At 41.9% G+C, this 14,655-nt stretch overlaps 1 protein-coding gene and 1 long non-coding RNA gene across 5 annotated transcripts in view; one reads left to right on the plus strand and one right to left on the minus strand.

Moving 5' to 3' along the window:
* KDM4C (lysine demethylase 4C) overlaps nucleotides 1-11,339 on the minus strand; it is a 247,259-nt gene extending 235,920 nt beyond the window's left edge. For 2 of the 4 annotated variants that reach the window (XM_059873485.1, XM_059873489.1), the window contains exon 1: nucleotides 11,184-11,338. The gene's annotated coding sequence lies outside the window, so the exon portion shown is untranslated. Of the gene's footprint in view, nucleotides 1-6,981; nucleotides 7,053-11,183 lie in introns of those variants that run through there. The other 2 variants (XM_059873486.1, XM_059873490.1) reach the window with 2 other exon arrangements.
* A 327-nt stretch (nucleotides 11,340-11,666) lies between these two features.
* Nucleotides 11,667-14,436, plus strand: LOC132322162 (uncharacterized). The gene is made up of 2 exons (XR_009485035.1): nucleotides 11,667-12,175; nucleotides 12,449-14,436. It is a non-coding gene; the product is annotated as an uncharacterized LOC132322162 (long non-coding RNA).
* The last annotated feature ends 219 nt before the right edge of the window (nucleotides 14,437-14,655 follow it).

Below are 14,655 nucleotides of genomic sequence, written 5' to 3' on the forward strand. Positions count from 1 at the left end.
CCAGGTGCGAAGGAAGCTCCTAAGGTCCTTACAGAGAATCACTTCCATAGCTCGTGAATTTTTTTTCCTTAACTAAGAACTAAACTACATTAAACCATGACAACCAATTATTCGCTTCCCACTCACACTGCAAATACAGAGGAAGAGCACTTGGATTTTCTAGTTCCCACTATCAGCAGTTTAACAACAGGACTATATTCCTGCTCATTCTCTGAAAACTTCAACAGAGAAAAAAACAAGTAAGCTATACACATAAAATCAGTATTTCCTCTGATTTCCATTTCTACATTGAGACTGACTAAAAGAAAAAGTTATTTCCATTTTATACCAGGATACAGTACTCATGAAAGAAGACTGAACTTTAGGCAAGTGACAGATAAACATTACCTTCAGATCAGAAGGTGCTGCAATTTCCAAGTATAAATCACTATGTGCCATCTGCCATTCACAAAATTCTTCACTAACCTTACAAAAAAACTGCTGGTAACAAATTTCTTCTGACACGCTCTGATCAGATCTGTAGTTACTTCAACCATTCACGCCAAAAACACTGGGTGCCAAACTGGCAATTAAGTACCACACAACTGATCACACTTCCCCCATCCATAATGAGATTGGAAGGAGAATCAGTGAAAAAGAAAAAAAATTCACAAGTTAAGAACAGCTTAATAATTGAAACTAAGTAAAAATTATTTTTATTTATTATTATCAGAGAGAGCGATAAAACCCAAAAAAATCCCAGGTGATACACAACACACAATACGAACTGTCACCAGCCACCCTTCTGGGTAATTCAGCCATGTTATATACTGGGCATGACATTCTGCGGTACTGAACAGCCCTTCGGCCAGTTCGGGTCATCTCCCTCCCAGGTTTTTGTGCATCTCTTTACTGGAAGGGTGCAAAACACTGAGAAGTTCCTGATTAATATTAAGCACTATTTGGCAACAACCAAAACATCAGTGTGGTATCAGCATTATTCTCATACTGAGTCCCAAACACAGCCCTGTACCAGCTAAACACACAAATTAGTATTAATTCTGCCAACTCATACAAGCACACAGTGTCAGATGTCACCTGCATCACCCTTCACTACATCACAGATGAAGCCCATTACCAAAAGCATAACTTGATTTACCAATTAACTTGCAGTTGCTATGTAAACATATGAAATTAAATTATGCATATAGAAAGTCAGTGTCAAAAGGAAACTCTTATCAACTGCTTAATCCTCATTTTGTCTATGGGTGACAAGCATAAGAAATCACAGTGCTCGTATTCATTCCTATAAGCTTAAAGCTGTCTCTTCTTTGGAATTAATTTTTTTACTGTGAAAGGGTAATAGTTTGAAATATATCTGATTTCCTATATTCCTTATGCAAAAGGGTAAGGAGACAAGAAAAATCCATATCCAAGTGGTTCAGCTATGAGAAAAGCTGCAGGATTATTTTTGCCAATGTCTGATTTCAAGCACTAGCCACAAGAAAGTTATTATTGCATAAATTACAATGACAAAAAATTTCTCTTAACCAAAACATCTCACCAAAACACACCGGTTTTAATAGATAAGCTGCTCTAAAAACAGCCACATACTAAATCAACTTAATATACCCTGGTACTTTGACACAATAAAGAAATTCAGTTAATTTAAGGATTGTTAATTGAGCTAATAAACTATGATTAACTCACACTAACTGTAACAATTACACCTCAGCATTCTTGCCTGGCTACCAGACTCTTAAAATCCTGTTTGTGAAGATACTCACAAGATTATTCTCTCCATAACTAAGTACACACTCAAGCATGTAACATATTGTACTGTGAGGAACCTCAATCTGTATCACAAGCACAATTAATAAATTTCAACTAATTACGAAGACACGTGTAGAGTATTAGAAACACTGAATTTTTGCTCAGCTTCACTGCAGTGTAAAAAATATAAATCCTGCCCTTCACAGATCTTTTTTCTACTAGCTTCCATCTATCTTAGGGTCCAGGCCCCTAAGTAATGAAGAGACAGACAAGACAGCTGTGTTACTTTCAGCAGAAATAAACTGTTCAATCCATGCTCTTGTGTAACCCTTCTCCCTCAGTTAAAAACACCTTCTCATTTACTTACTGGGTAAAGCTGCTCCTTGATAAGCAAAATGTTTGCAAGAACTCCTTAAGAAGATTCAACCACATAACATCTTTAGATCAAGTGGCACAAAGATCATAAAGGCTAATGTTGTGGTTTGAGAGGAAATGAGTTTTTTTGGGATGGTGTGGTCACACCAATCGGTTTTCAGATTTTAATATTAGCACATGGTTTGTCCACTGAGGGCATGGATACGCCTCTGAGAACACAGCGGGTTAAAAGCTGTGAACTCCCAGGGGAAACTCTCTTTGGGTTCCGGTCTTGGAAGAGAACAGACCTTCCCCTGCCCGGCTCCGAGCTGGGCGGGGGAGGGGAGCCATGCGGCTGGAGGGAGGTAGGCCAGGCTGAAGGGTGGAGGAGCACTGCGAAGCTTCGGGCAGCCATCCCCCCATTTACTGCCCCCCCCCCCCCCCCCCCCCCCGCAAAGGGAGAGAGAGCGAGAGTTTGTGTGCCTGTTGTGATAGCGCAGCTGGCATGAAGGAGAAGGGGGGGGGGGGGGGGGGGGGGCGGTGCCCAGCAGGGCAGCCAGCGTGGGAGTTCATGAACCAAACCGGCAGAGCCTGGGACTTTTAACCCTTCTTGGGATGATGGAAACCTTGCAAATGCTGATTCCTCTTGAAGTTGATGAGATAGAGTGAGATAGCAAGAAATGGGCAAGTGAAAGACATTGAGAGAAGTTGAGAAGAATCATAGGTGAGAAGAGATGATGGAGTGGCCTTTGGCTAGACTTTTCTTGTATAGCCATGGCAGAACTCTTGAGTTCCTGTGAAACACAGACTGCAGTCTAGGGGGAGGCAATGGCTCAGAGCCAGGAGAGTGCGGTGATGTGAAGGTGTGTGAACAGAGATGACGGGTGAGGAGGGTGGTGGTGGTGGTGCCCTCGGTCTTCGATGAAGAAGAAGAGGAAGATGATCTCTGTTCAAGATACACCTCAGCCCCAGGGGGTGAAATCTGGGGGGGAAACAGGTGTCCCAAAAGGAGAGAGACTGTGCTCTTTTTAGAACTGGACAAAGCATCCTTAAAGAGAAAAACCCTAGAAACAGCTCTAGTCCATGTGCAGTAGCGAGAGCACTGGACATGGAAGGAGAGGTCACGATGGCAAAATGTTCTCCGGGCGGTGCCAACATGTGACACGGAAACACGAGAAGTTTCAACTGTTTCCTGGGGAAGTCTGTGGTGCAAGAGGGACTCCTCTCTTCTAGAAGAATTGAGAATTGAGTATCTGAAGGGTGGTGATGGACTGAGAGTGGGTGATCTAAGGGGTAATGGAATTAGAAATTTGGTGGGGGGAGGAGGAGGAAATTTAGGAGGTTTTCATCCTGTGTTCTGTGTGTTTCTTTTGTAGTTTTAAGTTAATAAAGTTTTTTTTTTCTTTCATTCTTAAGTTAGAGCCTGCTCTGCTCTGTCTCTGATCACATCTCACAGTAGATACCAAGGAAGTATTCTCATGGGGGGCACGGGCATTGCGCCAGGCTCAAACCATGACAGCTATGAAGAATTTGCTATGCTATAAGTCCATTAGATGTTTCTACTAATTTCATTATTTCTTAGTAACTCATCACCTCCTTTTAGCTATGATCTATCAGTTGTAACTTCTTAAATCTGTTTTACAATTTCATTATTGCATTTCTTTATTACAAACACCAATCTGAAACAGTAGGCAAGACGTAAGTACTGAGTTACATAGTCTAAAATTAACACAAAAAATAACTCTATGCCACGAACTAATCAGAAAATGTTGGCCTTCCAATTCAATTCTATTATCTTCTAACACAATATGTAGTTCTTTCAAGGATTTTGTGGAACTCCCGAGTCCTACATTTTTTCTCCAAATAATGGCTACTTTTGTTATTTTTCTCACACACAAAAACTCAGTTATACCCTAGCCAAATCATTAATACAAGAGAGCATAATATATACTCCAGTGTCATAGTTAAGAGGCCTTCAGAGACTCTTCTGCAGACAAAATCACAACTACTAGGAGACCATTCTAACACAAAATCTGCACTGCAATCATATTATTGCTGACTTAATTATTGCACTCAGGTGTATACGTAACTACCTACTTTGTGATATTACAAAGCTGCACAATCTAAGAAATAAAACTTCCAGAGCTTTTATTGACTACTACACAATGAAAATGTGCAAAATATTAGTAAATACAAAGTTATAAAAAGAAGGTCAACATGCTCAGGATGCACTTTATGAAATAGAGACAAGTAATATGTACACAAGGAAATTTTACAGTTTTTTTAAGTCCCTCATATCAGCATTGTAATCAGACATTTTTTGCCCCCTTGGATGACAGTATTGCATGCTGAAAAAGAAGTCCATAACTACCTAGAAAAACAAAGGGAAGTGTGAATAAATGTGAACAAACCTCACTCAAATTAACATGAATTAGTACTTTACGTAACATTGAAAGAAGCTTTTTAGCTAATCATGGGAAAGCTTTAGCCAAACAAGCCCAAGCTATGAACCTGATCCAATAAACTCCACAGCCTAACCATAAACCTTCAATTTCTTAGAGACCAAGTAGTCTGCCTAAAAAGTGTCTGATTAAACAATTCAGAACATAAATAAAATACAAGCATGTAGTTTGTCCAAAGTCACCAGCTAAAGAGCTAAGTTGTCTAGCCAGGGACTAGGTAAAAGAACCTGATCCTTTTGAAAAGTTTATAGCCATTGTAAGGCCCTGTTAAAACCCTCAAATCATCAGCTAGGAGAATATTAATGGTACATTAGTCTTAATACTGCAGAAGTGAAAACATGAGGTCAGCAAAGTTCAGACATCCACATCTATGCCAGTATGTAGCCCAAGAAATCTGTTTAACTAAAAACACCATAGTTCAACACTAAAAGCAAGATGAAATCTCATTAACGCTGCAATTATTTACATAATCTAAGATGCAAATGCATTTCACTAGTTATGATGACAGAAAAAGTGCTTTTTAAACAAATCCCGCAAAATCTGAAGTGCATGGCTTGTACAGACAAAATAAACCTGATACTAAAGAACAGAAGCGTACATTACATGCTTGATAAAACATTTTAGTCCACATGTTTTTTGGTAATTGCTAAATCTACATAACTGTTTCTTCTATATCCTAAGAAAAGGGAAGGACCTCTATACCCCACCACAGTCAACTAAAGTGATAAATTAGTACCAGGCAGCTACAATTTCCAGCCCCCACTGCCAAAACATTGAACTGTTTCTTTGGAATGTCCACAAACTAGAAAAGCAGCATGTGTTAATTTTCAGTTAGTTAAAAGGCACAAAAACCTGTAGCCTTCACTACATTAAACTAACTTTTAGGATTACAATATTCTCTCCCCACCTTAATATTATGCTCTGAAGGCTATACACTTCTTTTTGCTTCTAGTCTAAAATAAACTAACTAGTACTGCAAAGTCCACCCAGCATCAGTGGGGAATCTAAACTTTCTGGCTCCAGACTACACAAGACTTGACAAAATAGTTCTTCCTAAGATGCTTTCTGGGATGCATCTCTTGACTGCCTACTTAATGAAGTCTCCTCTACTGAAAGCACTGTTGAAAATAGGAAAAAGCACAGACTAATACATCTACTCTGCTATTCAAAAAAATATTAGTTAACATGGAAAAAGCAATAAATAACTATAGGCCACTGCACCATAAAATAAATGTGTTCTTATTTTGAAAGATAAGATTATTTTACTCTGTGTGTTCTAATACATAAAATTGCAAGGTACACAAGCTTTACTCCACTATCAAAATTAAACAAGTTACATAAAACAAGCTCCAGCTGAAGAAAAAAATTATGAAGGAATATGGGAAAAAAATCAAATCTCTTATGGTCACCACTTCTCACAGATAAATTAACTAAAACACACTTTTTTTCCCCCCTTTTCTTCCAAATTTTCACCCACATTAACTATGGGACAACAAACATTTGACAAAGAATTCACCCTAGGAACGTTTTTTCAATAGGTAGCAACAAGAAAGCAAGCTTGTCCAGACAAAGGCATGTACAGGAAGCTCCAGGATTTTTTTTTTTTCCGAGGCTGTTTTGCAAAATAACCCTGTTTGAACCACCAGCTCTGCATAAGCAGGAAAGGAAACAAGCAGTAGAAAATTGTGCCTTCATCTATATTAGTTTCAGCAGCAATTTTACTTAAAAGTAAAAACTCTGTGAGTAGATTCATCATTTTTAAGAAGTTGTTAGCATTCTGTAAGCAAGTACCATCCAACTTCTTGCACTGTTCAGCAAAGCAAATTCAAAAATCCAAAATACTGCATTAGAGCACTTTCAGGCAACTGGAAAGATAAAAGCACAGTTTGCATGTTCAACTGTTACTGGGCATGCAAATAGTTAATTCTCACTTATGTTGAATTGTCCCTTTAGTAACAGTAAATGTGCAGGCAATTATGTCTGCCTATTTTATGTACTCGGCTTCAAAAGAGATCCTATCTATCAGGAATCCCAAACCTGTTACTTAGGTAATTTGATTGTACTTACAGTGAAAATAAATATATGGAACATAATGCTTTGTATTTGCGATATGAGGCCAAATCTCATAGTTAGGTATGTATTCCTCAGATATCCACCATCATCAGAAAGACTCAAGTGCATAAATGTTAGGAGTATTGAAGATGTTAATAGATTCTACAAACTTAAGAAACCAAGAATCTGGGCATATTCTGAAGATCCTGAAACCATCCCTATTTTACCACAAAGCTCAGAGTAGTTTGCAAGCTTCATTACAAGTTTAAATTCGTATGTCTGGTACTACCCTACAGCAACAATGTTTCAAAATTATAAATTGGCTTAACTTGAACCCATAAATTTTGAACTGAAAAATTACCTGAACTCATTCCTAGATATTCTTCTCCCACACCAGGCTCAGAGCACGAAAAACATTTTGAAATAAGTGATCTGGGACAAAGGGCAAGGAAAAAAAATACAGAAAATGTATTTTTCTCATTTTTATCTGCTACCCATGACTAAAGAGTTTCTACTTTTTTTAAAAATGCAGGTATGAAATCCATAGTCCTAAATAGAAGCAGCACGTAACGGCCTCCAGCAATGGCAAAAGCAAGTTATCAAGAACCTAACAAGTCTCCACATCTTCACAATTGCTAACAGCAGGTACCTAGATGTAAGTAAGTGTTGGGGTAGCTTATAATACACATTTTCAGAATACCATCTCGTTCTTCAGCAATGCATATACCAAGCAATCCTTAAACATGGAGGATATTACCGCATTTTGCAGAGTGTCATGATTTTTTCCCCATGATTTTGAACTTTTGTAGGCCTTTAATATCCAAAACATTTCATGATGAAGCATTCTGCAATCAACAATACGCTAAGTGATATATCTTCCTCTGTGTATGTTGAATATTTCACATTTTAGTTTCATTTCATAGCTCATGTGCATACTGAGAACAACTATCTAGCTGGTCACATCTACCTTCAGACCATACAGGTCTTACAGAACTTTACCATGGTCTCACACAGTCAGTCTCTCTCCTAGGCTGAAAACTTCTAGTCTCACCACAGAAAATCCATTCCATATTTCTGATCATTTGGATCTCTAACATTCCAGTAAATCACTTTTAGTCAAGGGAAAAGAATATCCAAGCTGAAAGCACTATTTAAGATGCAAGTAAACCATCAACTCACACAATGGTGTAATATTTTCAAACTTGGGTGTAGTCCTCAAAGAGTCCAGACAGTGGTTTGGCCTAACTCTCAGCTTTCAAAAAGCTAATTTACAAGCACCTAAAATTTCAGCAAAATATTCATTCCTAATGTGGCCTATAATATTGCTGGGGATAGAAATCGTAGGAGCTAAATGTGAACTCCTTCCTAATTAAGCACTTTTTTAAGCACAGTTTTAGTAGGCTTGTCATTTCTGCCTATAGGGCATTGAATTTACTCCTTAAACAGGTCTCCTCCTGAAAGATACCCTTACAGCTCTTACAGCCCTTATAGGTTGTGTGCAGAACCAGGAGATGAACTCAGGGGTCCTTGTGTGTCCCAACTCGGGACATTCTATGACTTCACAAGTCCTTAAAATCAAACCTTTTTTTTTTTTCCAGGGATATGCTACAGTGACTGTGATAATAATTTTCCCAAGGAACCACTATATAGCAAATCCTTTATTAGAAGCTGAATAAGGACAGCATGAAAGGGGAAGAAAAAGAATAAACATAAAACACCAAACACATAATTGAGGCTCTATAACCTGAGAAACAGAAAGATGTACTCGTCTCTCTTAAACCTGCTTAGTTATGGAACACCTGAAACTGCATTTCTGCACCAGTTAAAAAGTTCACCTCCAGTGTGAGCACTTCCATTCTCATAAAGGATTTCCTAACTCAAGGACTAGTTCCAATTCCCCTGCCCTCACATTTTGGCCTAATTTACCACAGACCAAATACCTAGTGGCCAAGCCATATGTAGGAACGTCATGCCTTTCTGTTTTATGACTGAAACCATGCACACTTAAGTAAACCACACATATGGTCAGCTTGCATGACCAAAAGCTCCTCACTCCAGACTTATCCCAGGCCCCTGAAACAACATACTATTTATTTAACAGGAGTGGCAGACCACCCAATGAACTCAGGAATGGTATCTGGCAACTACATGGCTCTTACCCACAATATTATATCAGACGAAAGGAGCAAGTTCAACTGTAAAGGGCCTTGAGGGGAAGCTGTATGAGAAGCAGCTAAGGCCACTGCTCAATCTGGATGAGACTGAGGGGACACCTCATTGCAGTTACAACTACCTCGTGAGGGGAAGAGGAGGGGCAGGCACTTCTATCTTCTCTGTGGTGACAGCGACAGGACCAGAGGAAATAGCCTGAAATTGTGTCAGGGGAGGTTTAGGTTGGATATCAAGAAAAGGTTCTTCACCCAGGGGTTGGGTGGGCACTGGAATGGGTTCTCCAGGAAAGAGGTCACAGCTCTAAGCCTGACAGAGTTCAAGAAGCATTTGGACAATGCTCTCAGACACATGGTGTGATTTTTGGAGTGGTTGTGTGCAGAACCAGATGAACTCAGGGGTCCTTGTGTGTCCCTTCCAACATTCTATGACTCTGCACAGAGCTGCATCACAATAAATCTAAAGGAGATTTCCACAAAACTGTGATTTTAGAAGTTTCACCAACTCATATAAGCTGCACTACAACTTTGAAAGCAACAAATCAGTTAAGAAAACATTTTTCCTCTATTATTAATTGTTTTTCCAAGTTTTAAATCTTTTACTTATCTCACTTTGAAATATTTATCATATTTATTCAAATCACATACTCCAAATACTTCCATCAAGTCAAACCCAGACATGAAGAGTGTGATTTCTAAAACTTGAAGTTTCTCCCACATTTCTGTTTCTATACCTTTATTTGTAGCTTAGCTTACAGACTTCTACACTTTTCCCCAAGTTATTTTTAAACGGAAATTACTGTTTATCAAAACAGCTTATGACTATGGACAATATATCCAGCTACAAAGCCACAGGCTCATTTACCATTTTGGCAACTTATATACTTTTTTAATCAAAGAAATAAACTGTGAAAGTGAAACAAAACCTGACTGAGCACAGTCATATCTGTCATACAGCATCTACCCTGATATAAATATTTATCTAAGTCTTCTAGAGACAAGCTACCTGCTAATAACTAGTCTTTTAATTTTATTAGACAAAATCCAGCAGGATATCAAAGGTGTAATGAGGTAAATCCCAACAATCCAATCAAGTCACTCTACATTTTACTGGCAGGAATGTCACAAAGGACCCAGAGCATATTTTGTTTGTAAAAGTTCCCTAAAATATCTGCATCAGTCAATGAATTATCCCATCTTGTCTGAGAATCAGAAACTGACTAGACACTAGATTTTTTTCAGTATTCAGTCTTCACTAAGAGATGTGTTTTGAACCTTAACTCTGGCAAATTCAATACCTCAAATTTAAAATCCTGACATGTTTTCTAATCTTTGTTTATATAAATTATAATGATTATATAGATGGTCCTCAGCTTTCAGGGTATACTGTCCTAAATATAGTGTCCCATAGACATTAAAAAAACCCTTAATTAGGTGTCACTAAGCTTCTTTCTTGTGGAAAAAGTGACTCCACTTAAAAGGGGCTGGTTTAGTAGCCACTGAATAGTAATTTCAGTTCCTGAAATTGGCAATAAGTAGTTGGCAATTCTCAGCAAAGAATCATAAATCTGCACTTCAAAAAGTAAAAAATAAATGCCGTTTATTCTCTGAGCTATAATTGTTTTAAAAAACATACGGACACATGAGTATTTTTCCTAACATAGTTAATCTATGAGAAATAATATTTTGCTCACTTTTGCTATCACTCGCTTTCCCAGCTAAAATCGGAGGAGAGTAAGCATATTAAGGGAAGACTACTACCATGACAGAGACACCTGATCCCAAAACCAGCTTCGAAAGCGTTTTATAACCACGGACAGATGTGGAACAGGCGCTTAATTCAGTTCTTCACTCAGCACACAACCCTGAAGTCTTAGCTACATGCAGGAACGATCGAGCTGCCCCAAAAAGAAACTATCTGGAAAGCCGGCAACAATTTCATCAAATCCTTGACAGACACGGAGAGAGATAAAGCTCTATTCCACTCTGTCCACGCACTTCCATCACGCGGAGAACCCGCCCGACCTCCCGGAGAGCTCCCACCGGCAGCCCCGACCCAGAACTGCCGGCCGCGAGCAGGAACGCCAGTCCCACTTTTCCCACGGCTGCCGGTTTCGCTTCCCCACCTCGGTCCCGCCGCCCCCGTCCTGTCCGCGGCGCGGAGCCCCCGCACCCATCCCCGGCCGGCGCGGGGGCTGCCGCGTGCCTCCATCACGCCTGCGGGAGCGGCCCGGCGGCACTTCGGCCGCTCCGCCCCGCGCGGCGGAACCCGGGCCCGCCCGGCGATGCCCCGCCGCCGGCACCCGCCGCGCACCGCCGCTCCGCCTTGGCCCGACCCACTTCGGCCGCCCCGCCGCCTCCCCCGCTCGCCCCCGGCCCGCTCGCAGCCCCATACCTCCTCGCCGCACAGCCCCGGCCGCCGCCAGGGCCAGCTCAGCGCTCCCTCTGCACCTGTCCAGGAGAGGCTCCAGCGGGCAGGCGCGGCCGGAGGAAGGGATGAGGGGAGGGGCGGAGCGGAGCGGAGCGGAGCGGAGCGGAGCGGGACGGGACTGGGCAGGGCTGAGCTGAGCTGAGCAGAGCAGAGCAGAGCAGAGCACGGCAGGGGCAGGGGCAGGGGCAGGGGCAGGGGCAGGGGCAGGGGCAGGCCTGTTCCCTGCCGCCGCCGGGTCCCCAGTCCCCTCGAGGCTGTCACTACCCCCGCCCTGCCCGCACGGCAGACACCTCGCTCCCAGATTTCGGATGACAGCTGCTGGATGCGCACGCGCGCTCGCGGGGGGGGGGGGGGGGGGGGGGCAGCGCACGTGACCCAGGGAGCGGCGCCCGACGGGTCACGTGCCGGGAGCGGGGGGCGGTGCCGAGGGCGCTTCCGGGCGGGGAAGCGGCGCTGAGGGAAGGCGGAGAAGGCAGCGCGGGTCGGGGCGGCCTCGCAGCCTTCTCGGGCGGAGGGCGGATCCACCGCTCCCGTGGGCCGGACAGGGCCTGCCCGCTTCTCTGGGACGGGCCCGTGAGAGGCCGGTGCGCCCACCGGGACGCGCCCGTGGAAAATGCCAGCGCAAAGCTTAGAGCAAAGTCGGTCTGTTACAAAATCACAGAATCAGCTAGGTTGGAAAAAACCTTTTGAGGCCGTCGAGTCCGACCTATGACCGAGCACCACCAAGTCATCCAGAGCGTTCCACCGAGTGCCAGATGTTTTCTTAAACACCTCCGGGGGCGGTGACTCCATCACTTTCCTCGGCAATCGATTCTTCTAATAATCCTTTTTGTGAAGAAGTCCCTCTACACTTAGGCTTGTTGTAACCTCAGAACTGGCAGGACCTTTCAGGTCCGTAGGAATGGTGGATCTCTCAGAGCAAGCTGCAAGGTCAACATGGTTATCCTGATTAATCGGTATGCCACAGTGTCCCATATCAATCAGTACTGCTGTACAAATGTGATTTTGTTTGCAAAAGTTTAATGTTGCTTTTGGTGGCAAAGGCCCATTGTGCTCAATGCAGTGTCTTTCCTTTCTGAAGTGCCATGGTACAGTATAATTCTGGCTGTTCAGATGCTGCTAAAATGAATCAGACTGTGGTTTAATCACTGTGTGATATGCTTGGACTTGTCTTACTCATCAGTAATCTGTGTTAATCTTTTATTTTGCTTCTGCTTGGTGTGTTCCAGAAAGTAGTGAAAAACAACCAGAATATGACCGAAGGACAAGGCCGCTTCAGTCCTTCGTGAAATATACCTCTTATGTTAAAAGAAGTTACAGTTATATTCATCTCTGAGAGTGAAAGACATTTTTTAGTACTAAAAAAGCCTGAAAATACAGGACTTTCTGGGCTGGGTTTTTTTTCTTGGAGGGGATCATACCTACAGATGTAAGTTTGCTGTGCACAGAGACATTTATGTTATTTTTTCATTTGAACGCAGTATTATGCACTAACAAAATTTGTGCAACTCTATCTCCGAATATCTCTGTAGGGCACTAGTATCTCTAGCAATGTCTAAAATGATGCCTCCTCTTCTGCCTAGGGAAACAAATTTCATTTCACTGAACGTGAGTAGAAGAAAACAGAGGGAGTAGTTTGCCTTCTTCATTAAACCTTTGATGGGGTTAAAATACTGTTTAGTGCTTACAAGAAAAAAGTGCAGTTGAATGCAGTTTCTCATTGTTACCTGCTTGCTAGTTCACTATGAAGCAGAAAAGATTGATGACTTTACGTTGTTTTCAAATGTGATCTCTAAGACTCATGCAGAGTATTTGTTGAAGACAAAGTACAGCAATAACTCTTGGAAGTATCAAATCAACACTCTCCTCATCTGTTCTTTCAGGTTACAATTCTCTGTGAGGCCACAAAGTGCCCTGGAGTGTGTTAAAGTATTGCCAAAGCATGCACCTCCCACAGCCCCTGGCTCAAGCAGTCCCAGCTTATGGACTAAGAGTGCACATGGATAGTGTGAGAGCATTAATCTTCATAGTGCTGTGGCTGTGGAAAGCTATGCCTTGACATCATAGCTTTTTTTTTCAAAGACAGTAGCTAAGAACTTCTCTTTTGATAGGTGAAAGTAAGGACACGGGCCTTTTTTAGAATACTTAATGTAGCAATGTGTGATCAATACATCAGCATTTTGGCTTTATTAAGGTGCTCCGGCACAGTATTTCCAGTACATGCTTATCTTGCATGGGAGCATCTCAAAGCACCTGTAAATTTGCTGGCGTGTTCTACCTGGGAGGAAGAATCTTTTAATTACTGAGGTTTAAGTAAGCTTTTCTGCACTTTCTTCCTGCCTTTCATATTTTGGGCTATGTCTTAAGGTTACTGTTAGCTAGTAACAAAAACCCTGGTACTATGACAACAACCTCTAAGAGAAAAGGAAAACCTGTAAATTCCCTCACCTGTTTTTTAAGTTGCTGATGCAATATCTAGGCAGCACAAACATCTGAAGAAAAAAAAAATAGTCTTTTTGCTGTGTGGTAGTGTATTTTCTCTATTTCACAGTGGTACCATTGTGAAATAGAGAATCACTCCTGATTTGAGGAGTTGACATCTATTTGAGTTACAAATTTGTCTTCCATGACACCTCTGGGTCCCTGTTTCAGTGTGGTGCCAGTCATGGTGAAAAATTTTTCCACAATATACCCTGAATTTCCTGTATTGCAATGAATGTACTTGTCTTGTGTGATCATTGTGTTTTTCCAGGGAGGCTGCATCTGTTATAGATGGGTCGTATGATGATTGGCTCTTGCAGTTAAGAGATTAATATTTTGTGTATGTTAAGAGAAGTTTCACTGGGGTCATTGTTTGTTGTTTGGCAGTCCGGTGTTCTCCCCATAGTCCCGTTCCCCGCTCTGCACTGATGTCACCGGACAGCCTTGGCTGGTGGGGAAGGCTTGTTACCAGGGGGGCGGGGCATGACAGCACCTGACCTCCAATCAAGTAGCAAGGATGTAGTCTCCACCAATGGATCATGAGGAAGAAGTTGAGTGACAGACTCTGGGAGGGGCCAAATGCCTGATGCACCGGCAGGGGTATAAAAGGTGGAGCAGCCATTTTGTAGACAGGCACATGGTTGTCAGTCATATGTTCAAAGAGCTCTGCCCTTTTTCTTCACTATTTTGTTATATTTGTAAAGGTTTAATAAACCTTGAAAATTTTAGAAGTGAAGGGTTGTTTCTCACACATCTTTTCTGTGCCTACCCACTGGCTAATGGTGGACAGCAAGAAGGTTGCCCTGAGGCCTCATCTTCTTAAGGCTGAACAAGCCTCGGTTGCTTCTCATTGGAGATATTCTCCAGTCCTTGACAATTTTGTGGCCTTATGCTGGAGGTCTGGAAGCATGTCAATGTCCTTCATTATACTGAGAGTTGAAAACGGGTCACAGGA

The sequence above is a fragment of the Haemorhous mexicanus genome, chromosome Z (genome assembly GCF_027477595.1).
Source record: "Haemorhous mexicanus isolate bHaeMex1 chromosome Z, bHaeMex1.pri, whole genome shotgun sequence".
Lineage (NCBI taxonomy): Eukaryota > Metazoa > Chordata > Aves > Passeriformes > Fringillidae > Haemorhous > Haemorhous mexicanus.